The sequence below is a fragment of the Dendropsophus ebraccatus genome, chromosome 11 (assembly GCF_027789765.1).
Source record: "Dendropsophus ebraccatus isolate aDenEbr1 chromosome 11, aDenEbr1.pat, whole genome shotgun sequence".
NCBI lineage: Eukaryota > Metazoa > Chordata > Amphibia > Anura > Hylidae > Dendropsophus > Dendropsophus ebraccatus.
The window spans coordinates 84036950-84060840 of record NC_091464.1 but is presented as its reverse complement, the minus strand read 5'-3'; the positions used below and the strand labels follow the sequence as shown (position 1 = coordinate 84060840).

At 47.0% G+C, this 23891-nt stretch overlaps 1 protein-coding gene across 1 annotated transcript in view; it reads left to right on the top strand.

The window, feature by feature from the left end:
- Positions 1 to 23891, top strand: part of TAOK1 (TAO kinase 1) — an 86192-nt gene that overhangs the window by 23017 nt on the left and 39284 nt on the right. The window contains exon 2 of the mRNA XM_069944499.1: positions 17309 to 17398. The gene's annotated coding sequence lies outside the window, so the exon portion shown is untranslated. The remainder of the gene's footprint in view (positions 1 to 17308; positions 17399 to 23891) is intronic.

Here is a 23891-nt window from a genome sequence, read left to right as displayed (position 1 = left end):
CTATGTTCACACTAAGTATATTTGCAGTCTGCAACAACGGCCGTGATAAATACGAAAATAAACGTTACATTGCAGTCTATGTAATCCCGGCCGAAGTCTATACACATTGTATACGCTTCGGTCGGGATCCCTAGCGGCGCCGTGAGGAACTGACATGTCAGTTTTCTGCGGCCGCAGAAAAACCTGTCAGTTCACTTAATGGAGCGGGTGTCTCCGGCCACACCGTGCTGTGGGGAGTTCTGATACGGGCGCGCACGGATGCGTCCGCATCAGAACTCAGCGGCGCTAAAGATCATCTGGCTGGTACTGCAGTACTGGCCGGGATGATCTTTTCTGAGAACGTCATGGAACGGCCGGTCTCTTACAAGGTCTGAACATAGCCATACACCGTACGTTTGGCGTAATAGGTCATTTTTAAAGGTGACAATTGGCCGACATGCACAATGTTGTCTGAACGTTGTCTTTCAACATGTTGGATGAGCGAACCTCAGTCGTGCAGATTTTAATTACTGATGACTGAAGAAGTTGGATGCAGCCTTAGGGGAGTTCTGGAAAACATGGATATAGCCTATAGCTCTAGCTTATGGGCTGCATCCAACTTCTTGGACCACTGGTAATCAAATGCCGCACACTCAGGTTTGCTCATCTCTATTGATTTCATATAGGGTCCATTTACACAGAAAGATTATGTGACAGATTATCTGCCAAAGATTTGAAACCAAAGCCAGGAATGGATTTGAAAAGAGGATTAATCTCAGTCTTTCCTTTATGACCTGATCTCAGTTTATAGTCTGTTTCTGGCTCAAATCTTTGGCAGATAATCTTTCTGTGTAAATGGACCCTTATGCTGGGTTTACACGGAATGATTATCGTGCGAATTTGCACGATAACGATCGAATTCGAACGATAATCGTACGTGTAAACACAGCGAACGACGAGAGCGAGAAATGGTTCATTTTGATCTTTTAACCGGTTCTTAAATCATCGTTCGTGGATCGCAAAAAATTCGCCAATCGTTCTGTGTAAACAGTCATTCACTGATTTTTCCTATGTGCGAGATAGGCTTAAGTGATCGGAAAACGAATTTTCTGTACGATATATCCATCTAAACGCTGATCGTTATAAAAGAAAAATCGTTACTTAGAAATCGTTAATTGTACGATTGGGTGAATTATCGCTCCGTGTAAACCCAGCATTACTCCTTCAAATAGTTATACGCTTGCATCAAGATTCTCTCCTTTACAGCACATAGAGTGGAGCCGCAGGAGACATATGTTGTGATACAGCCGTGTGCACAAAGCTTTAGGTAGAATGTTCATATTAAAAATATATATTTAAATGTAATGCTGTAGAAAGTTTAGTAAAATCCAATTGCAGATGTGTAGGAAGGATATTAACCAAAGCTAGTTATTTATATCGACACATAAGCTGTAGGAGGGAAGAATTGTCTGTAGGTCTCCAAGCTGATAATTACATAGGAGCTGATCCTTATGAGTCAGTTGTTGCACTGATGTCTTGTGTCTTATACTGATGTTGCCATCTAATAAATAGGTCTTTTTTTTCTTTATATACCCCACGTAAATTACTTACAAACCACCAAACACTATCAAAGTAATCATGTTATAAGTCGCGTTTCAGGATGCACTTGGATGGTGTTTCACTATATGGCAGCATAGGCAGAGGAAAACTAAGCCGCTTCCGGATCAGCGTTGAGATCCACTGCTAATCTAGAAGTTTGGGTCTCCATGGATATGGTAACGTATTGCACGACCCCCATTGTATCCATTGGGGGCCAGCACATTACAGTCTCATTGCGTCTCCATATCCATGGGGACCCGAACTTCCGGATTAGCAGTGGATCTCGACGCTGATCCGGAATCAGCCCATGGTGACAGGTACACTTTTAAGACCACGCCTATTTTATACAATTCTTGCATGTTCATAAAAGTTTTATTGAGATGAGTGAGACTGGAGGTAAACTGAGAGGCTGCAAAGCTACACAGAATAGACTTAACCAGTTAAGTTATATGTTTAACATTTTATTAAGATATATAACTTTGTAATATAATTCTTTTAAATACATTTTTAAAAACACCTTTACACTGGCGGGGGCAACAGTAAAGAGCTACCCGACCCCTCTGCTGCCACCAATTGCATCAGGAACTGCAGGGTTGCTCAAGCCGTGGGCTCAGCAGTTTAGGGTCCTTTCACATGAAAGGATAAATCGATTAAGCGCTTCTTTAGCAAACGACAAGTGGTGATTTTTTTTTTTGTCTTTTTAAAAGATAGGTGTTTAGATGAAAGAATAAAACGCTATGAAAAGTTAATATGATCGTAATTGTGTTACATTCACTGTGTGTACACTGAAAGACTTGCAAACGATTCATGATTTTGAGGTCCGGGATCAACTATAGACGGCCAAATTTTCAATTGTCTTTTAATCGTTGCCGCGTTTACAACAGAAGATTATCGCTTTATAATCAGCCCATGTAAAAGGCCTATGCACAATAAACAGCCCATGGAAAAGGCCCTTTAGATATTGCTAGCTTTGGTGCTTGAAGCCCTAGGGATACCAAGCCTCCCCTTATGTCCATTCTGATGCATGTTAGCATTACAATAGACATTACAGCTGGGGAAGCAGCCTGGGTCACTAGCACTGCAGCCGCAGCACAGTGTAGTAGAGCAATCCTCATACCGGACTGCCCCTATAACATATCATTGCAGGGGAGTTGAAGTAGGACCCCATCTCACAACCTTCCAGCCTTCATCACCATCTCCATGAGCAGACAAGGAGTGAAAGCAGGTGCTAAAACATCACTGTGCAAGTCTGCTGGGAGAGGAGACTTGGCATGGTGGGAGCACTGTGATGAAGAGCTGAGGGAAAGCAATGCATCTTGTTATTTGTAATAGTGAGCAACTGCTCAGCCAGCAAGTACTACCACGACATACAGAACTAAGACTCCCAAAACAAATTGATTTTTTTTTGTTGATTTAGAACTGGAGCAGACAGATAAGCAAACCTTATGCAGTATGTTTTTTTAAATATGATGTCTGAGTACCCTTTTAACTTATCTAGTTTGTGTGTTTCTATCTCTCTCTCTGTCAGTGTCACTTAAACTATTCGTTCTCATTCTGTACTTCACTAGTGTATTCTGTAACACAGCATTTTTTTCCAATACCAAAATAAAATACTTTGAAAAATATGTGGCAGATAATTTGATAGTAACTTTGGTTTTCAGTCACATATTTGACTCTTGACCTCATTTTCACATGGGGGGTGCGGATTAGCACTATTGAATTGGGCTGAACATCATCCTCTCTTGTTTCTGAGGAACTTTCCCAAGGAATATGCTTGTAATATTTGACAAATCATTTATTCTCAACAATACATTCAGCAGTAGGGCATAGATTTACATTAAAAGGGTATTCCAGAGAAAAGAAAATATTGCTTTATAATAAACTGATACCATGTTATACAGATTTGTAAATTCTATTTAAAGAGCTCAAGTCTCCAAGCTTCATACAGCTGCTGTATGCCCTGCAGGAAGTAGAATTATTCTGGCAGTGTAGCACAGTGCTCTCTGCTGCCACCTAGGAAACCTCTCCTGCTGTTAACACTTCCTGGCACGAACAGAGGTAGCAGTATGAAGTAGGGCAGGGACGGGGAACCTTTGACCCACTTTCCAGCCCAAAGCGTGTTATTTTGAGAACTTGTAAGCCTATTTGTGTATATATGCAGTTGGTCAGTTGTGTCCTGTTTTCTGTATCCAGAAGCTTGAGATTATATATATAGTCATAAAATGTGTTACTAAGGAGGCTGTGTTGACACTAGCATCGTGGCTTTTTTGTACCTCATCCATGATGGCTATGGTAGGTCTATTGTGATTCATATGGTACAGTTATATTTTCATAAACAAATAGTAATCCTTACGTTTTTGTGTGATTGGCTTTCCTGAGCGGTGTTCTTACAGGGTGGCATTTGTATAAGCTTCTCTGGAATGATAAGGGTTCGGAGTATGTATTATGTGGATGCTAATCTAAGAATCTGATGAAATGGTCATGCTTCTCCCTGAAAGAACAATCCCCCTTCTTTTTTGGCATAATAAGATGCAGATGTTTGCAAAATGTTGGCCTTAAAGTGTTACTGTCATTTAAAATATTTTTGCTAAATCAATAGTGCAAGAAACTCTGTAATAGGTTTTATTAGGCAAAAAAGCATCTTTCTGTACTCAAAAAGCTGTTTCCCAGCCTCCCCCCTTCTTATCTGCTCATCAGGGAAAGTCTTTTTTTTTTTTTTTTTTTTTTTTTTTTATACAAAGGAATAAAGTAAAGACTGGTTCGCTGAGTCCATTATAACCTATAGAGGAGGGAGGGGCCAAGGGGGATGATTGAGCAGGAAGAGGAGACAAGCAACTGTGCAGTTTGAATAGTGTTTTATGTGCCCAGTATTCACAGTCAGAAAGCTCTGGGAACTTGGTCAAAGAATATTACAGAATGAAACACGAGGAGGAAAAAAATTGGCTCCGTCATTAAGGGGTTAATTCAGTACTGTTTTTAAGAAAATACATAAGTAACAATAACACCTCTGGAGTCCAACTAATACTGTAGTGCCACTGCTGTAAGCCCCCTCTCCTATTCACAATACATTGATATAGGCCTGATTGATGTAGACACAAGCATAATACGGACACCCTGTTCTATCTGTCCTTTTAGGTCATAATGTGCACAAATAAGAACTAATATTCTTGAAACCATGTTTATCTAGAGTTTTTAATAAGTTGGACGGCCTAAGGGTAAGTTTCACCTATGCATTTGGAAAGCAATCCAAACGCTGTGGAAACCATGCCCCCTATTCTCTCCCAAACAGCAGCGCGATGTTGCCGGGATTATCAGTTACATTGTTTTGGGGGCACATCTGGTGTTATGGTTTATACTTATTATTTTACTGTTTTTTTTTCTCTCCAAATTCTACTTTGTCAGTTTTAATTGCACAAATTGTGCAGAATTGTCATGTTTGTTTTTTATTTTTTTTAGCTTGATGCACTGGGTGAGTTCTCTGGACCCAAGTGCATTGGGCCACCCTCTGTAGCTAGTGGCCTGCCCACTGGCCTCTGTCTTCTAATAAGTAGAAGAAAAAAAAAATCCCCCATCATTGCATTACTGTTTATGTACCGCAGCATTTTCAGTGAATAAACACTGTGGGACCACAGCACTGCAAAGAAATGGCAGTGTGCAAACACTGCCTTAGGATAGACAATTAATATTTGGTAGGACTACATCAGGGATACTGGAGACTCCTTTACCCACACTGTGTGGTACCACAGCTCAGCTTTGTTCACTTGGAATGAGCTGAACTTGCAGTACCAGGCACAGACTATACTTACCTGGGCATCACTGTCTTACTGCACTAAAATGTACACCAACGATTGGCACTCCAGGAGGCCGAGATGCCTGGGGAACAGTAGACCAATGGAGAAAGTGAGTGCCAGGATTCTGTTACTTTCTCCATTACTGGAGTCATCCTTTGTTGTGTCAGGAGATTAGCTGTTGCCAGCGGTGTCTAGCAGCTGCTCTCTATAGACATACATACTACTGATCACTGCCTTGTGTGTATAAACCAGCTCTGTGTCACATAGAAACATATACAGTAATATGGCAGTGTTCCCCAACCTCTAGTGGCCTTCAGTTGCTGAAAAACTGCAAATCTCATTGTGCTCCAACACTGTTGTATGGTTCTATTTTTAACACCAAAAACCTGCTGACAGGTCCGGTTTAAGGCTATGTTTCCACGCTGTATAAACAAAGGCCGATCCTCTGTACCCACAATCTGCCCCCCCCCCCCCCCAAACCGCTTGTACCTTCAAATAGCTGCTTTAATCCAAGATCTGTCCTGGGGTCCGTTCAGCTGATGATTCAGTTTTTGTGCTAAAAAAACAACTTTTAAACTTGCAGTCCTGTGCCAAATTGGCATGGCCTAGGATTGCGACACACCTCCGTCCCTCCTCCCCGCCCTCATCTCATTATTAGGAATCCCCTTAGAAAATTTTCTCCTATTCATCACCTGTGTGAGCACGGACCTGATCGCTAAGGCACCTGTGCTATGTTCTGACAGGTGATGAATAGGAAAAATGGTGAAGAGGTTGGAGAGGAGGGATGGATGGGCGTCGCAATCCTAGGGCACAGACACTCTAGGGCATGCAAATTTGACACAGGACTGCAAGTTTAAGGGTCATTTCACAGGTACAGATTCGCAGCGTAAATTTTGTCTGAACGACTGCTGCAAGTATGTAATTCTGCCGGCCCCTTAACCCTTTCAGCTCCCGCCCCGTTGTGTCTATTTATACATTACCTCTCCTCGCTGCACGGGGTCCCACTGTCCTGCTCTCCCGCCCAGCCAATCAGTGGCTGCGGCTGGGCAACACACTGATAGGCGGGAGAGCAGTACGCTGGGACCCCCTGCTGGAGACAGGTAATGTATATACAGACACATCAGAGCTGGAGCCGGACGGGAGCCAAAGGCGTTAAGGGGCCGGCAGAATTACATACTTGCAGCGGTCGTTTTTACACAGGACTGCAAGTTTAAGGGTCAGTTCACACGTACAGATTCGCAGCGTAAATTGTGCTGCGAGTCTGTCAGGTCCTGGCAGTTCACTCTCACTACATACTCGCAGCTGTCTGAACGACCGCTGCAAGTATGTAATTCTGCCAGCCCCTTAACCCCTTTGTCTCCCGTCTGGCTCCAGCTCTGATGTGTCTGTATATACATTACCTGTCTCCTACACGGGGTCCCGGCGTACTGCTCTCCCGCCAATCAGTGTGTTGCCCAGCCGCAGCCACTGATTGCCTGGGCGGGAGAGCAGGACGCCGGACCCGTGCAGCAAGGAGAGGTAACGTATAAACAGACACAGCGGGGCGGGAGCCGAAGGGGTTAAGGGGCCGGCAGAATTACATACACGCAGCGGTCGTTCAGACCGCTGCGAGTATGTAGTGACAGGGAACTGCCAGGACCTGACAGACTCGCAGCAAGTCTGTACGTGTGGACAGACCCTTCAAGTTGTTTTTTAGGACAACAACTGCATCACCTTCCAAACGGAACCCAGGACAGATCATGGATTAAAAGCAGCTATCCGAAGGTACAAGTGGTTTGGGAGGCAGATTATGGGTACAGAGTCGCTTTGATAAGCATGATCAATAATTCCCGCCATAGGTAGCGTTAAACACGCAGAGCGGCCGTTGTTCATACAATGTGCACACAGTCTAAGGTCTAATTTAAAAAAATGCCAGTGAATGTCTACAGCAGTCCTTTTTAAACTGTGAGACTGGTCCCACCAGTGAAGCTGCCCATACTCCCTAGACAATTTAAGGGTAGACTGAGCAATAGTTTTTATTTCTATTTCCCACCATAGATGACAAGGCCCTGACATCACTTTGTTTACTGGAGCCTCACCCAACAGAGCAAAGTTTGTGAAGCACTGGTCTTGGTCTGCAGGGTCCAGTTATGGAAGTGCACCGATTCCTGGAGACTGAATGGAAGGATTATTTTTTTGTAATTGCCCCCCATTCCATGCTGGGACAGCTTTGGTACAAAGCTGGGAAACCCCTTTGATACTGATAGGCTTCCTGTTGAACTTACCTTTTCTTTGCTTAGTTTTTCCAAATAGTAAAGTCCGTATTCCCCCTCCCGTCCTGTCTCTTTACTAAGCATACAGTATGTTAACTTTGCTTCTTCAGGACTCGCCACTGCACTAAAATAGATTTTGGAAGGCAGAAGCATTTCATACAAGGTTATTCATTAATACAGGGTGTGGCCGCTATTGCGACACAGCTCTTACTCATTTTGGAATGAAATCTGATTATACGAGCAATCACAGATGCAAAAATAATTTTGCCTCCATCACACCTACTGGGTTTATATCATTATAAAAATAATTATAGAACAATATGGAATTCCTGGTGCAGCCAGTGTTCTGCCCTTTATGTGTAATGTAGCAATGCATGGGAGCTTGGTTGTTTTAAAGGGGTATAGCAGGGCTCCAGATGGCGACCAAAATGGTCGCCAATGCGACTGACTTTTTGCAAATGGCGCCCAGATTTATTAATCTGGGCGCCATTTGCGACTGGCCCCGGCGGCGGCGCGCTGTCTCTTTAAGATGCGCGGCTGATGCGCGGCTGCCGGGGGTGTCCCATTCTATCTCCGGCAGCGCGGCGCATCAGTGAGCTGCCTGGGGCCCTGACTTCCGGCACAGGAAGCGCACGTCAGAGACGCTTCCTGTGTCAGAAGTCACAGCCCCGGCGTACAGAGAGCTCACTGACGCGCCGCGCTGCCGGGGATAGGACGGGACACCCGCGGCAGCCGCGCATCAGCCGGGGACAGCGTCCGAAGAACAAGAGGATCGCCGGGGGAGCGGGTTGTCAGGTGAGTTTGTGTGTTTGTTTTTTTAAAATACTGCTTAGCATAGAGGAAAGGGGGGGGGGGGGGGCATCTATAATGGGGGGAAGAGAAGGGGGGGCATCTATAATGGGGGGAGAAGAGGGGCCATCTTCAAGGGGGGGAGAGGGGGCCATCTATAATGGGGGGGGGGGGAGAGGGGGCATCTATAAGGTGAGGGGGTATCTATAAGGGGGGGAGAAGAGGGGGCATCTATAATGGGGGGGAGAAGAGGGGGTATCTATAATGGGGGGAGAAGAGGGGGCATCTATAATGGGGGGGAGAAGAGGGGGTATCTATAATGGGGGGGAGAAGAGGGGGTATCTATAATGGGGGGGAGAAGAGGGGGTATCTATAATGGGGGGGAGAAGAGGGGGTATCTATAATGGGGGGGAGAAGAGGGGGTATCTATAATGGGGGGGAGAAGAGGGGGTATCTATAATGGGGGGGAGAAGAGGGGGTATCTATAATGGGGGGGAGAAGAGGGGGTATCTATAATGGGGGGGAGAAGAGGGGGCATCTATAATGGGGGGAGGGAGGGGGCATCTATAATGGGGGGGAGGAGGGGGCATCTATAATGGGGGGGGGAGAGGGGGTATCTATAATGGGGGGGAGAAGAGGGGGCATCTATAATGGGGGGGAGAAGAGGGGGCATCTATAATGGGGGGGAGGAGGGGGTATCTATAATGGGGGGGAGAAGAGGGGGTATCTATAATGGGGGGGAGAAGAGGGGGTATCTATAATGGGGGGGAGAAGAGGGGGCATCTATAATGGGGGGGAGAAGAGGGGGCATCTATAATGGGGGGGAGAAGAGGGGGCATCTATAATGGGGGGGAGAAGAGGGGGCATCTATAATGGGGGGGAGGAGGGGGCATCTATAATGGGGGGGGAGGAGGGGGCATCTATAATGGGGGGGGGAGAGGGGGCATCTATAATGGGGGGGAGAGGGGGCATCTATAAGGTGAGGGGGAATCTATAAGGGGGGGAGAAGAGGGGGCATCTATAATGGGGGGGAGAAGAGGGGGTATCTATAATGGGGGGGGAGGAGGGGGCATCTATAATGGGGGGGAGGAGGGGGCATCTATAATGGGGGGGAGGAGGGGGCATCTATAATGGGGGGGAGGAGGGGGCATCTATAATGGGGGGGAGGAGGGGGCATCTATAATGGGGGGGGAGAGGGGGCATCTATAATGGGGGGGGGGAGAGGGGGCATCTATAATGGGGGGGGGAGAGGGGGCATCTATAAGGTAAGGGGGAATCTATAAGGGGGGGAGAAGAGGGGGCATCTATAATGGGGGGGAGAAGAGGGGGTATCTATAATGGGGGGAGAAGAGGGGGCATCTATAAGGGGGGGAGAAGAGGGGGTATCTATAATGGGGGGGAGAAGAGGGGGTATCTATAATGGGGGGAGAGGGGGCCATCTATAAGGGGAGGGGGTATCTATAAGGGGGGGAAAAGAGGGGGCATCTATAATGGGGGGAGGAGGGGGCATCTATAATGGGGGGGAGAAGAGGGGGTATCTATAAGGGGGGGAGAAGAGGGGGCATCTATAATGGGGGGGAGGAGGGGGCATCTATAATGGGGGTAGAGGGGGTCATCTATAAGGGGAGGGGGTCATCTATAAGGGGAGGGGGCCATCTATAAGTGTAGGGCAAACTGGCTGCAGACACTGGGAGATAGATATATGCACAATTATTATTATCAGGGCCCCTCAGGTGTCTGTATTGTAGGGGGTCACTTGCATTAGTCACTAGGTGAGAGATATATCTATCTATATACACATCTTGTGGGGGGTCACTATGGCTGCAGTCAGAAGTCTAGCTCAGTATGTATAGACTGTTGCAAGCTTTTAAAGGGAACCTGTCACCCCCGGTGCCGGGGTGACAGGCTCCCAACCCCCCGTTAGAGCCCCCTATACTCACCTCATCGCGCCGGGTCCCGCTTCTGAAGATGGTCGGGTCACGGAGATCTCAGCCGCTGCAGCCCGGCGCGCACACTGAGAGATGAGTCCAACGCTCATAGAGAATGACGGAGCGCTGGACTCTCCCGTCATTCTCTATGAGCGTTGGACTCATCTCTCAGCGCACGCCGGGCTGCAGCGGCTGAGATCTCCGTGACCCGACCATCTTCAGAAGCGGGACCCGGCGCCATGAGGTGAATATAGGGGGCTCTAACGGGGGGTTGGGAGCCTGTCACCCCGGCACGGGGGTCAACAGGTTCCCTTTAAGTTCAAGTTCAGAAGAGTAAGCCTCATTAAAAGGCTAGCCAAGTGAGGCTGAAGTACTGAGTCAGACTGGATATGGTTGTCAAGTTGCAAGTTTCCATGTTGAACGTTTTCAAACTAAGAAAAGAAAGAATCTAAAGGAGGAGGAGGAGGCTGCGGCCTCTGCACACAGTAAGTCCCATGTAACATAACATTAATTTTACATGGTTTAAAATGTTGGCGACCAAATATTCTATTTGGCGCCTAAATTTTTCAGGTTAGGAGCCAATGGCTCCCAGGTAAATTTTTTAGTCTGGAGCCCTGTATAGGCATATTGAACAGATTCTGTTATGTAATGCTTTAAAAAATTTCAGTCATGCTTTGTCCCCATTTTTTAAAGTGTTTATTTACCCTTATTTAACTTTTGCCTCTATCACCAGCTTTCTTATTTTGATACTCGATACTATTTCGATACTAAATAAAGTTTGAAAAAAAAAAAAACATGTAAAAATACAAATATACTGTAATTTCCCCCCGCCCGGACTGCGAATATGATGCCCCTATGTACAACATTTTTATTTATCTGACTTTTTGATCACTTTGATACATTTTATCGTTCTGACAATTATGCATGCAATGGTTGCCAAATACATGTATGTTCCTCTTTTTTTTTTTTTTTCTTATTTTGAAAAAAAAAAAAGGGAAAAGGGGGGATTATTGGAACCTTCTTATGCACTGCAAGTCCCAGCATACCTTCTTGTGGGTAGTTGTGCACAAGGAGGTATGCTGGGAGTTGTAGTACATAAGAAGGTAAGCTGGGAGTTGTAGTGCACAAGGAGGTATGCTGGGTGTTGTAGTGCATTGGGAGGTATGCTGGGAGTTGTAGTGCACAAGGAGGTATGCTGGCATGTGGTGTCAGGAGGCTGCTGCACAACTGCAACTCCCAGCATACCTCTTTGTGCACTACAACTCCCAACCTACCTCCTTGTGCATTACAACTCCCCACAAGAAGGTATGCTGGGGGTTGCAGTTGTGCATTAGCAACCTCCTGACACAACAACTCCCAGCATACCTTCGTATGCACTAAAACCCCCACATACCTCCTTGTGTACTGCAACTCCCCACAAGAAGGTATGCTGGGAGTTGTAGTGGACACTGAGGTATGCTGGAACTTGTAGTGCACAAGGAGGCTGCTAATGCACAACTGCAACACCCAGCATACCTTCTTGTGGGGAGTTGTTGTGCACAAGGAGGTATGGTGGGAGTTTGTTGTGCAGCAGCAACCTCCTGGCACAACAACTCCCAGCAGCATACCACCTTGTGCACTACAACTCCCAGCATACTTCCTTGTGCACAAAGAGGTATGCTGTGGGTTGTACTAGTGCACAACGAGGTATGCTGCTGAGAGTTGTAGTGCAGCAGCAGCCTCCTGACACAACTCCCAGCGTACCTCCTTGTGCACAACTCCCCACAAAAAGATATGCTGGGAGTTGTTCCACTGTGCCGGCGGGCCCTGGGGGGATGGCGACAGGACAGCGGCAGGTCCTGGTGGGAGAGCTAAAGGGTGCAGGGAACCCCGCTGTATTAGTGGGTCCTGGAGTGTGCAGGGGACCCCCACTGCACCGGCGGCTCCTGGAAGGTAGAGAACTGGAGGGTGCGGGGGACGCTGCTGCACCAGCCGATTCCGGGGTGGGGAGACTGATAATGGTTAAATGACTGCCGCCCGCGGGATCGCGGGCCGCAGTAATTAGCAGTGGGGGCCACTCCATATGCAGCAGACCTCTGCTGCATACGGAGCGGCTTGGAAGTGATTAAATGCCGCTGTCAGTTGTGACAGCGGCATGTACAAATAGCCGACACTAGCGATCGATATGTGCCGGCTATTTGAAATCCGCGCCGTCGGGAGCTGAGAGCGCGCGGGCGGAGGAGGGGACACCAGGGGGCAGTACCCAGAGAACATAGCCGGCGCTCAGTTAGCCGCCGGCCATGTTCTCTGAACTATACTTCATGTTAAGTTGCGCTATTAAGCAACTTAACATAAAGTTTCGATACCAGGAAATCCTGGTACCGAACCGTTTTTCTGCACGAAATATCGATAGTATCGCTATTTCGGTGCATCGTGCATCACTACTGTATACTGGTGCATATGATAACCTGAAATCAATTGATTGTGAAAATAGACTTAGGCCTTATTGACACGATCCGTGCCGCGATCCGGGGGAGGATCGCAGCACAGATTGCCTAGCCGAAATTGCCTAGCAGAATTTTACGGGATGTGTGAATGCAGCCTAAGGGTCCTTTTACATTAATTTAATCCGTATCCGTCTGCAAAGGAGGACCGATCGGCGCTTGTTTGCTGTACTTTTAGATGGCACAACTATCCGAGTGGCCGGGCCGCACAAACCAGGGCTGTTGAGTCTGAGTCGTGGAGTTGGAGCTAACTTTGGCTGGAGTCGGAGTCAGAGTTGGAGTCGGAAAAAATGTACCGACTACAGCTTTAAAAAAATCTTTTAAAAAATTGATATTAATTTTATAAGTTTTGATCGTCAATATATTTTATGAGCAACATTCTAATAGGTCGCTGGCTCTATTACATAAGGGGGGTTGGGGAAAAGTTGTCGGTCACTATTTGGTAGTTTTTTTCTGGCAACTGGAAGAGTCCATTGTGTGGGGGGAGATCTGTGCTTTTCTCTTCCTGGATGCTGGATGACTTTATATGAGCAGCAGTGTAATATGAAGATATCCTGTGTAATATAGAGGAGGAGGAGAAGACATAAGTAGTGTAGCAGTAACCTCTGTCCTCAGTGTGGTGTTTTCTCTCTGCGAGAAGATTGTGTTTTTCTTCAGTATTTTATTGCAGCTGTGTGTGTATGTGCGCTATGGCTGCAGCAGGCTGTGTGTGTGTATGTATGTGTGCTATGGCTGCAGCAGGCTGTGTGTATATGTGCTATGGCTTCAGCAGGCTGTGTGTATGTGCGCTATGGCTGCAGCAGGCTGTGTGTGTGCGCTATGGCTGCAGCAGGCTGTGTGTATGTGTGCTATGGCTGCAGCAGGCTGTGTGTGTGTGTATGTATGTGTGCTATGGCTGCAGCAGGCTGTGTGTATATGTGCTATGGCTTCAGCAGGCTGTGTGTATGCGCTATGGCTGCAGCAGGCTGTGTGTATGTGTGCTATGGCTGCAGCAGGCTGTGTGTATGTGTGGTGTGCGCTATGGCTGCAGCAGGCTGTGTGTGGTGTGTGCTATGGCTGCAGCAGGCTGTGTGTGCTATGGCTGCAGCAGGCTGTGTGTGCTATGGCTGCAGCAGGCTGTGTGTGCTATGGCTGCAGCAGGCTGTGTGTGCTATGGCTGCAGCAGGCTGTGTGTGCTATGGCTGCAGCAGGCTGTGTGTGCTATGGCTGCAGCAGGCTGTGTGTGCTATGGCTGCAGCAGGCTGTGCGTGCTATGGCTGCAGCAGGCTGTGTGTATGTGTGCCATGGCTGCAGCAGGCTGTGTGTATGTGTGCCATGGCTGCAGCAGGCTGTGTGTATGTGTGCCATGGCTGCAGCAGGCTGTGTGTATGTGTGCCATGGCTGCAGCAGGCTGTGTGTATGTGTGCCATGGCTGCAGCAGGCTGTGTGTGTGTTTGTATGCTATTGCGTGCCCCCACAGTGACCCTCAACGTCACTGTGTGACCCCTCTCTGTCAGTATGTCTGACCCCTCTGTATCACAGGGATTTGGCAGTGTTTTTTGTGTATGGTGAATATTTAGTTAGAAACATAGAAGATTGTCAGCAGGAAGAGACCACCTGCTCCATCTAGTCTAGTTGTGAGTTGTCAGGACATGGAGGCTGGAGACTGGCTGCATCCACTGCACACACAGGAGAATCTGCTTTATATACAGTATTCCTTTATTCCCTCAGAAGTCACCCCAGGATCATGTAGGACATGAAGGAGCAGGAGTCTGAGTCTGTCCCGATAAAATTCAGGAGTCGGAGCTGCGGCTTACCGACTCCACAGCCCTGGCACGAACGATCACTAAAGATGCGATCAGCCGAGGATCCAGCATATTCCTGCTCCTTAAATGGGTTGTTCACTAATTTATTTATCTTTCTAAAGGACTGGTGCCAGAAATTTGTAATTAACTTCTTTTAAGGCCTGTTCACACTACAGAAAACAGGCAGAAATTCCGAGCAGGAGGGTGTTTCCCGTGTGGGGGTTCTGCTCGGAATTTCCACCTGTTTTCCAGAGTGTGAATGGACCCTTTAATCTAGAGTCTTCCAGTACTTATCAGTTGCTGTATGTTCTGCAGGAAGGGTTGTATTCTTTCCAGTCTGACAGTGCTCTCTGCTGCCACCTCTGTCCATGTCAGGAACTGTCCAGAGCAGCAGCAAATCCCCATAGAAAACCTCTCCTGCTCTGCAGACTGGAAAGATAATTCTTCCTGCAGGGCATACAGCAGCTCATAAGTACTAGTAGACTTTAGATCTTTTTATACAAGTAAATTGCAAATCTCTGGCACAAGTTGATTTGGAAGAAAAAAAAATTATTGGTCGCTATCACTTTTACCCAGGCTGTTTATCAGCCTAAGGGAGCATTGCTAGCCTGTGTAAAAGGGGCTTAAGGGTAGTATTACATGGGCTGATTCCTGCCTGATCAAGTAGGTTAGCACTTATTTATGAAGCCTATTAGAGAGCTTAACCATTGTGTGGGCAGGGCTGCATGGATGATAATTGGATCATTCGTGTGGCCCTTTCTTTAATCATTTGTTGGCTACATGTTTCCTATTACACAGAAAGATAATATGCTTCAAAGAGGCGGCTGGCTATCCTTAGAGTAGTATTAGACGGGCCGATGGGTGCCTGATAATAACTGTAAACGAGCGCCTCTCTGCTAGATCAGCGCTCGTTTACTGGGCCTATTATACGGACCGATAATCGTTTATCAAGGGCTGCAAGGACATCGTTACCGATAGGATAGGAAATGAATTTTGTTTGCATATCGCCAGCCGCTGGCCGCGCACCGCTATTACACGTAGCGATGCACGGTCAGTGCCTGAACCTATATCAATGATAAGCTGATGATCGTTGTCACTGGCTGATCATTGTTTATTACACGGAACGATAATTGGCCGGATAGGGCCGATTATTGTTCCTTGTAATAGTACCTTAAGTGTATAGGAAGCCTTCACTGGTTTTAAACTGGCCAAAAAGTATGATTATCTCGTGGGCCAAAGACCTTTGTGATGGTTGGTTGAGGACGCCTCTTTGTTGTACGAACTGTAGATGAACTCTGGCTATAGGTTAAAGTTTAGTTCACTAATTCTTCCTGTGTGCGCCTCCAGTCATTCTCTATGGGCGTCGGACTCCTCTCTGGGAGCGAGCGCACAGCTTCGGACGGAGATATCTCTTGGAAGCGATGAGTATATGGGTCTGCACCAGGGGGTTGCCGGGCTCTGTCCTGGCCAGGGGGGGCGGGGGGGGTGTGTGTGACTGGTTCCCTTTAAATATTGAGCAGATTTCATATCAACAATTGAAATCAATGTCTAGTGTAAAAAAAATATTGCATATTCATAATCTGCAGTTAAATGACCCAAAACAAGCTAAAAGCAACGTGGCCTAATAAACAAATTACACATCGAAGAATTGATGATCCTTCACTTGAAAGATATGTTTAAGACCACAGGGCCCACGCAGTATGTCTGTGCTAATTGTGTGTTTTACACACACACACACACACACACACACACACACACACACACTTCTGTTCTGTGAAGGGTTGATGTGAGCAGCTGTGGATATGGCAGCATGCAGAGGCCTGGATTGGTTTGCTGTGCAACACTTTCATTAATGTCTAAATGGAGTATTTTTTTATTTTATGGGATGTGAGCACGTGTACAGCAGGTCAGACCTTGTGCCTGTTTTATAACACATGGTAACATGAGAGACATCTCCTTCATTATTATTGGCTGTGCACCGGTTTTATAGTGGCTCCTGTATCCCCTTATTGGAGGGCAGCGCTAGATAGAGGAAGAGGGGCTGAACCTGGGAATATATCCTCTTTTTGTTTAATTCTGTATTTCTTGTAAAAAGCAGCGCTTGTACCGTCCTTGGGTAGTGGCGTGTAGATCTGGCAGAGCTGCTCTTAAAAATGTCTCACATGTCATTACATACCTCCGACTGTTCTTACAAAGTGCCGTAACCTTTCCCTACCAGAGGATTCATAGTCGTGGACACTTCTTTCCTTCGGTAAAAGAATACTTCAGAGGCTGGAATCCTGATGAGCAGGAAAACAAGCTTCAAGTTGTGTTGGGCATCTGTGAGAGAGATTACAATATGGCAAAGTTCAGAAAAAACATCCACCTTTTGAACATATAAAATTTTAAGTAGCTTTGTACGTTGGAAGAAATTTATTTACTAGGTTCAGATGACCCTAGCATGCCTTATTGGTTCAATGTCTGCTCAGAGCATGGTTGTAATGGTTTGCATTATGGGAATTGCAGCCTTTGTGAAGGGCATGGGGTGGGAAACTATGAACCTTCTTTTGTATTGTAAGGATGTGACTGACAACAAGCGTCATACTTGTTCACAATGAATGTAGAATTGTAACTGGTGACCAGGGCAGGGTTAGTAATGTAATGTGTACATGATTTTTCTTTTATCCATGCTATTTTTAATAATACCTCCGCTCTTCTTTACAGATATTGTGGGAAGTGGCTTCAAGAAAAATCTAACCTGGATTATTCCTGATTCGGTCTGATTGGTTACAGTAAAGCTGATGCCTCTCGTCGGTGAGTTTCACGCTCTTCAGAAAAATGTATACAAAATGTTATTTTATGTCATTCAATATATGTCGCTTTCTTTTATCCTTCGCTGAGTCTTTTGATTGCTCACTTCATTGTCTGTCTAATCCTCTCCAGGTTTAAAGGGATATTCCCATCTTAACAACATAAGTTGCACTTGTAGGGCTAAACATTTTAAAGGGGTAGTGCGGCGCTAAACAGTTATTCACAAAATAACACACATTACAAAGTTATACAACTTTGTAATGTATGTTATGTATGTGAGTGGCCCCCTTCCCCGTGTTTCCCCCCACCCACTCCAGACCCGGAAGTGTGATGCACTATACTCGCCTGATTCGTTTCAACCCCTGTCTGCCATCTTGGAACAATGATGTCATGTTCGGGCGTGCGGCCGAACCGCTCCATCTGTCCCTGGTGCCGGCCCCCCTCTGCCGCGTCATCAGCTGCTCAGCCGCAATTGGCTAAGCATAACTGTGCTCAGCCGATCGTGGCTGAGCACAGTTATGACGCGGCAGAGGGGGGCCGGCACGAGGGACGGATGGAGCTTTCAAAAACATTTAAAAGGGATTGTGCGGCGCTAACCAATTATTCACAAAATAACACACATTACAAAGTTATACAACTTTTGTAATGGATGTTATGTATGTGAATGGCCCCCTTCCCCGTGTTTCCCCCCACCCACCCACGCCAGACCCGGAAGTGTGATGCACTATAGATACCTGATTCATTGTCCCAAGATGGTGGCCGGGGGTCGACACGAATCAGTATAATCAGTATAACTTTGTAATGTGTGTTATTTCGTGAATAATTGTTTAGCGCCGCACTACCCCTTTTAAATGTTTTTGAAAATACATTCATTTAGCAAACTTGCTTCCTTCTCCTGATATGCTGCTCTTTTCCTTCCTATTGTTGACAGCTCGTGGTCTGGGTTACCAACCACCAGTCTGCTCTAAACACTAGTGTAGATGTAGTGTATATACTGTAACTTATATAAAATGTGTATTACAGCTATATATACACCAGCTAGACCACTGCTCTTAGAGCAGAGTGGTGGTCTGTAGAGATGAGCGAACCTCAAGCATGCTAAAGTCCATCCAAGCCGAACGTTCGGCATTTGATTAGCAGTGGCTGCTGAAGTTGGATAAAGCCCTAAGGTGGAAAACATGGATATAGTCATTGGCTGCATCCATGTTTTCCAGACAACCTTAGAGCTTTATCCAAGTTCAGCAGCCCCAGCTAATCAAATGCCGAACGTTCGGGTTCGGATGGACTCTAGCATGCTTGAGGTTCGCTTATCTCTAGTGGTCTGTAACCTAGACAATCTGCTCTCAGCAATGGGAGGAAAAGAGCAGCTTATCGGAAAGGAGGAAAGTTTGTTAAATAAATTTATTTGCAAAAATATTTCACTTGATGAGCCCTACAACTGGGGTTTAACTATATAAGTTGAGATTACAATACCCCTTGAAGATCCGCTGGTAATATCCTTGAAACCTACTTTTTTTCTATCACATAAGGTCATAAATCTCCTCTCAGCTAGGGCAAAAGGGTAACATCCAATTGCCAGCCTAGGCCTCCATTAGCATATTAGACACTGAAACTGACAGCACCAAATGCTAATGATTGGGCTTATTATTTCTAGAGGTTAGAGAATTTTTTGGTTTGCGATGTTTTTCTCAAAACAGCATACTTATAATGTGACCGTTTTACTGATGTTTTTCTCATACAAGGCCTTGTACACACAGGGAAATAAGGAGGAAAATTTCCTAGCTGAAATTTTGATTAGAAATCCTTTATCTGTTCCATGCTGAAATTTAGGAACAATGAGGCAGAATTTGTCTAATTGGCACAACATTTGGCATTTAAAGTGGGAGGTTTCAAGTGGAAATACAAGGTCCCATTGATTTTAATAGGATGTTTCCTTCTGGGACCCGCCTCAAGTTTTGACACGTTCTTCTGACAGGATTCAGATCAATATTAAAAATGTATGCACTGAAATGACTGTGTAAACATGGTTTTGTAAATCTCTGTGAAATCAGTGTGAGTTCCAGAATCCAGGTGAAATTCACCTTGAATTAGCAACAGAATACATCTTAAAATAAGCGTGGATTCTCCTTGAAATTAATTAGTGTGAACCTACCCTAAGACTTAACCCCTTCATGACCAAGCAATTTTCTTAGTTCCCCTTTAAAGGCCTCAATGAAAAAACTATCAGCAGGTTAGGCGAATCTTACCGGACTGTGGCACAAACTACTAACTGCACCGGAATGGCGTAGAGGAGGGAAATAAGAGACATACCTTCCTCCGCAGCGTCTCCTGTGCAGTAGGGGGTTGCACACAGGTTAGATAAGTCTAACCTGCTGATAGCTCCCTAGTGAACATGGGGTACTGAGGGTGAAAGTATGTCTGTTACCCATCCTAAGCACCGTTCCCACGCTGTTTCTTCTGAAATCCTCTGCCCGGTAAGCTGTTACAAGCACTGGGGGCTACCGGCTCCCCAGCACAGATCCGATCATTAGAATGGGCTGTCCGGGGCCTCTTTGACCAAAACATCTAAGGGGTTAAACTATAAGGATTAAATGTTTTTTTGCTCCTACTAGTTAGAGCAGGGGCCCTGCTGCCATGCAACATCCAAGTTTAAGTGATATTCTGCACAGGAGACCAGTGCCAGGCTACTTTTGCCCTGCTGACAAAAGACATATGGTCATTAGGGGGTGAAAACTGCAGAAAAAAATGCTTGTTTATGTTTCAACACTATTTTAAAAAAAGTGTTTTTGAAAGCAAAATAAGCAATTTAACCCCTTAATGACATCGGGCGTAAGTATACGCCCCCGCAGGGTTGGCTTTAACGCAAACTGGCGTATACTTACGCCCGATGTTTCCCCGATCGCTGTGTGTTCACACACTGTGGTCGGGGAAGATGGCCTGCTATAATGTATAGCAGGCCATCTCTGCTCGTCGGCACGGGGGGTGATTAACCCCTCCCGTGCCGACGATCGCTGCTATATGCTGATCAATACAGATCAGCATATAGCAGCTAAATTCAGCTTTCCGGCTCATCGGTGACCCGGAAAGCAATGGCGATTGGTGCTGTCCGAGAGAGCACCAATCGCCATTAGTGTCCCCAATCGCCATTAGTGTCCCCACTAAAGATGGCCGCGGTGCCATCCCCACGATCGTCGTGATAGGCCGGCCAGTACGGCGATCATACTGTAAAAAAAACAGTGTCGCCGGGTTCTGCAGCCCTCAGCTAGGTAGCTGAGGGGTGCAGAACAGGTGTGTGTGGTGCAGGTGTACCATACTCACCTGATCTGGGCGTCCGGAGCGAAGATCTGCGGTCCGCGCCATCCTCGCGTCTTCTTCGGGTCACTTCCGGGTTCGGTCGTCCAGCGTCGGAAATCTTCGGAAACGCTCGGGTTCGGCGGGCCTCGGCAATCTCCGGCAGCGTTGCTCTACTGCCCCCTAGCGGCTGATCAGTGAATATCATTCACTGATCAGTTGCTTTGGTTAAAAAGAATTATTATTTTTTTTACCAATTTTTTTTTTTTTTTGCGCCCTAACGCCGCTGAGTGCTGATCAGCATCGCACGTAAGTGCGCCACTGAAAAGCAACTCCTCCTTTTTGGCGTAGGGGCATTTTTCCCCCCTATATCCTACCGCCACTCTGCTGATAAGTGCCGCACATAAGTGCGGCATTTATCAGCAGCTCCTTTCTTGGCATAAGTATATTTTTTTCTTACTGTCAAAAAAACAATACACTACACCACACTACATGGAATAACGTTTTACACTACACTACATTACACATTTGCATACCCCATATACTAGTCCCCGTATAAAGATGGCCCCCAGGGTGTTTTCGGCGTCAGACGCATACGTTATTATTGCCTCCGACACCGAAACAGCCAGTGAGGATGAATGGGGGGATCCTTTGTTCCTCTATTCGTCCTCATCATCCAGTGACGTGTCTGGGGGTAGCGTACTGTACGCTGCCCCCCAGACACGTCTTTTCCGCCAGTACCGTCCCAATAAGAGATGACGGTATGGCGTGAAATTCTCCAAACTCCGTGAGCGTACCTCAGGGTACACTTACAAATCCAGGGTAGGTGCACACTGCGGAATAGCGAAGGATAACCCTTTGTGCATTCCACAGCTGGTGCAGTGCAGTGTGCACGTACCCTTAGAGTGTATGAAGGAAGGGACACCCGAATCCAGCCCCCAGATGCTCCCCCCATCCTCGGAGTTAGTGGGAAGATCGTTTGGGAACTGATCTTCCCACTGCTGGATAAAGGTCACCACCTGTACGGGGATAACTTTTATACAAGCACGCCCTTTTCCGGTCCCTCGCTGCCCGAGCTACTGTAGCTTGCGGCACGATCCAAACATATCAGAAGCAGTAATAGAGCCCTAATATTTAGCAGCTATGGAGCGGACCCAGCGCTTCTGGATATGAAGGACCCCGGATCGCCCCCGGGCAACATTCTCCAGGTGACGTCCCCCACACTGGTAAACAGGAGACCCCAGAAGAAGTGCAAAGTGTGGCGTAACAGGGGGATCAGGAAGGACACCATTTTCCAGTGTGCCACATGTCCTGATCACCCCGCCTCTGCATACTGGATCGCTTCAAGGCATACCACACGTCATTGGGGTTCTACATTATCTAAATTCTGTCCCTTATTCCTATTTCAGGGGTCACGTTGATCCAGGGATTATTCTGATCGCCATTATGGAGTCAGAAAGGAATTTATGCCCTGTCATGAGGCTACTGTCGTCTGCCTTACGAGGGTTTTTTGCCTTCCTCTGCATCAACACAGGTTGAATTTGATGGACACCTCTCATTTTTAACCTTATAAACTAATAATTGGCCTAATACCCCCAAATAAATTAATAATTGTCCCTTTTCCCCAGCTAAATAGGTCTGGCCGCCATTCCCATTAGAGGATGCTGTGATGCAATTATAAAGCCTCTGTGCTGCCAGGGCAGTAGAAACCCCCCACAAGTGACCCCATTCTGGAAACTACACCCCATAAGGAATCTAACAAGGGGGGCAGCGGGGATATGGCCCCCTGGTGACGGCCACATTTGTGGGGGCTGGGGGCGATCGTGCGGCCGGGGGCTGCGGGGCTGGAGGCGATCGTGCGGCCATGGGCTGCGGGGCTGGGGGCGATCGTGCGGCCGGGGGCTGGGGGCGATCAGGGCTGCAGGGGGGCGGGCAGGATATACATTACCTGATCCCGGCTCCTGCTTGCTTCGGCGGCTCCCGGCACGTTCCGCCCGGCCAATCAGTGCGCTGCCCCTCCGCAGCGCACTGATTGGCCAGGCGAGCCGTGGAGACACCGGGAGCCCCGAAGCAAGCAGGAACGAGGACCCGGTAATGTATAATGTCCGGCGACCGGGGGGTTAATGGGGCGGGCTGCAGACAAAATCGCAGCAGGGATGTACATCCCTGCTGCGATTTTGTCTTCCATTGAAAGAATAGGGGCCGGATCTGCAGCGAGTCTCGCTGCAAATACGCAGCAAGGGGACTCACTGCGGATACGGCAAGTGGGTTTGTAGCCTAAATGTGTAGAGCAATTTCCCCTGAGTACGGAAATACCCCACATGTGGACATAAAGCGCCATGCAGGTGCAGGGCAAGCCTCCAAAGGGAAGGAGCACCATTTGGTTTTTGGAGGCTGGATTTGGCTGGAATGGATTTCGAGGGGCCATGTTGCATTTAAAAGGCCCCTGTGTTGCCAAGACAGTTGAAACCCCCCACAAGTGACCCCATTATAGAAACTACACCCCTCAGGGAATGTAACAAGGGGTGTAGTGAGCATATGGACCCCACTGGTGACGGGCACAAATGTGGAACAATATGGCGTGAAAATGAAATATTAAATTTTTTACACTATAATGTTGGTTTAGCCTTAAATTTTAAAAAGAGAAAAAAAATTTTAAAAGAGAAAAAAAACACACAAAATGTGTAGAGCAATTTCCCCCGAGTCCGTAAATACCCCACATGTGGACATAAAGCGCCATGTGGGCGCAGGGCAAGCCTCCGAAGGGAAGGAGCGCCATTTGGATTTTGGAGTCTGGATTCGACCAGAATGGATGATGAACGCCATGTCGCATTTACAGAGCCCTTGTGCTGCCAAGACAGTGGAAACCCCCCACAAGTGACCCCATTCTGGAAACTACACCCCTCAAGGAATCTAACAAGGGGTGCAGTGAGGATATGGACCCCTTGATGACGGCCACATTTGTGCCGTGAAAGTGAAAAAATTAAAATTTTCACTTTCACGTCACATTGTTCCGCATTTGTGCCCGTCACCAGTGGGGTCCATATCCTCATTGCACCAGTTGTTAGATTCCTTGAGGGGTGTAGTTTCCAGAATGGGGTCACTTGTGGGGGGTTTCAAGTGTCTTGGCAGCACGAGGGCTCTGTAAATGCGACATGACCCTTGAAATCCATTCCAGTAAAATCCAGCTTGCAAAGGCCAATTG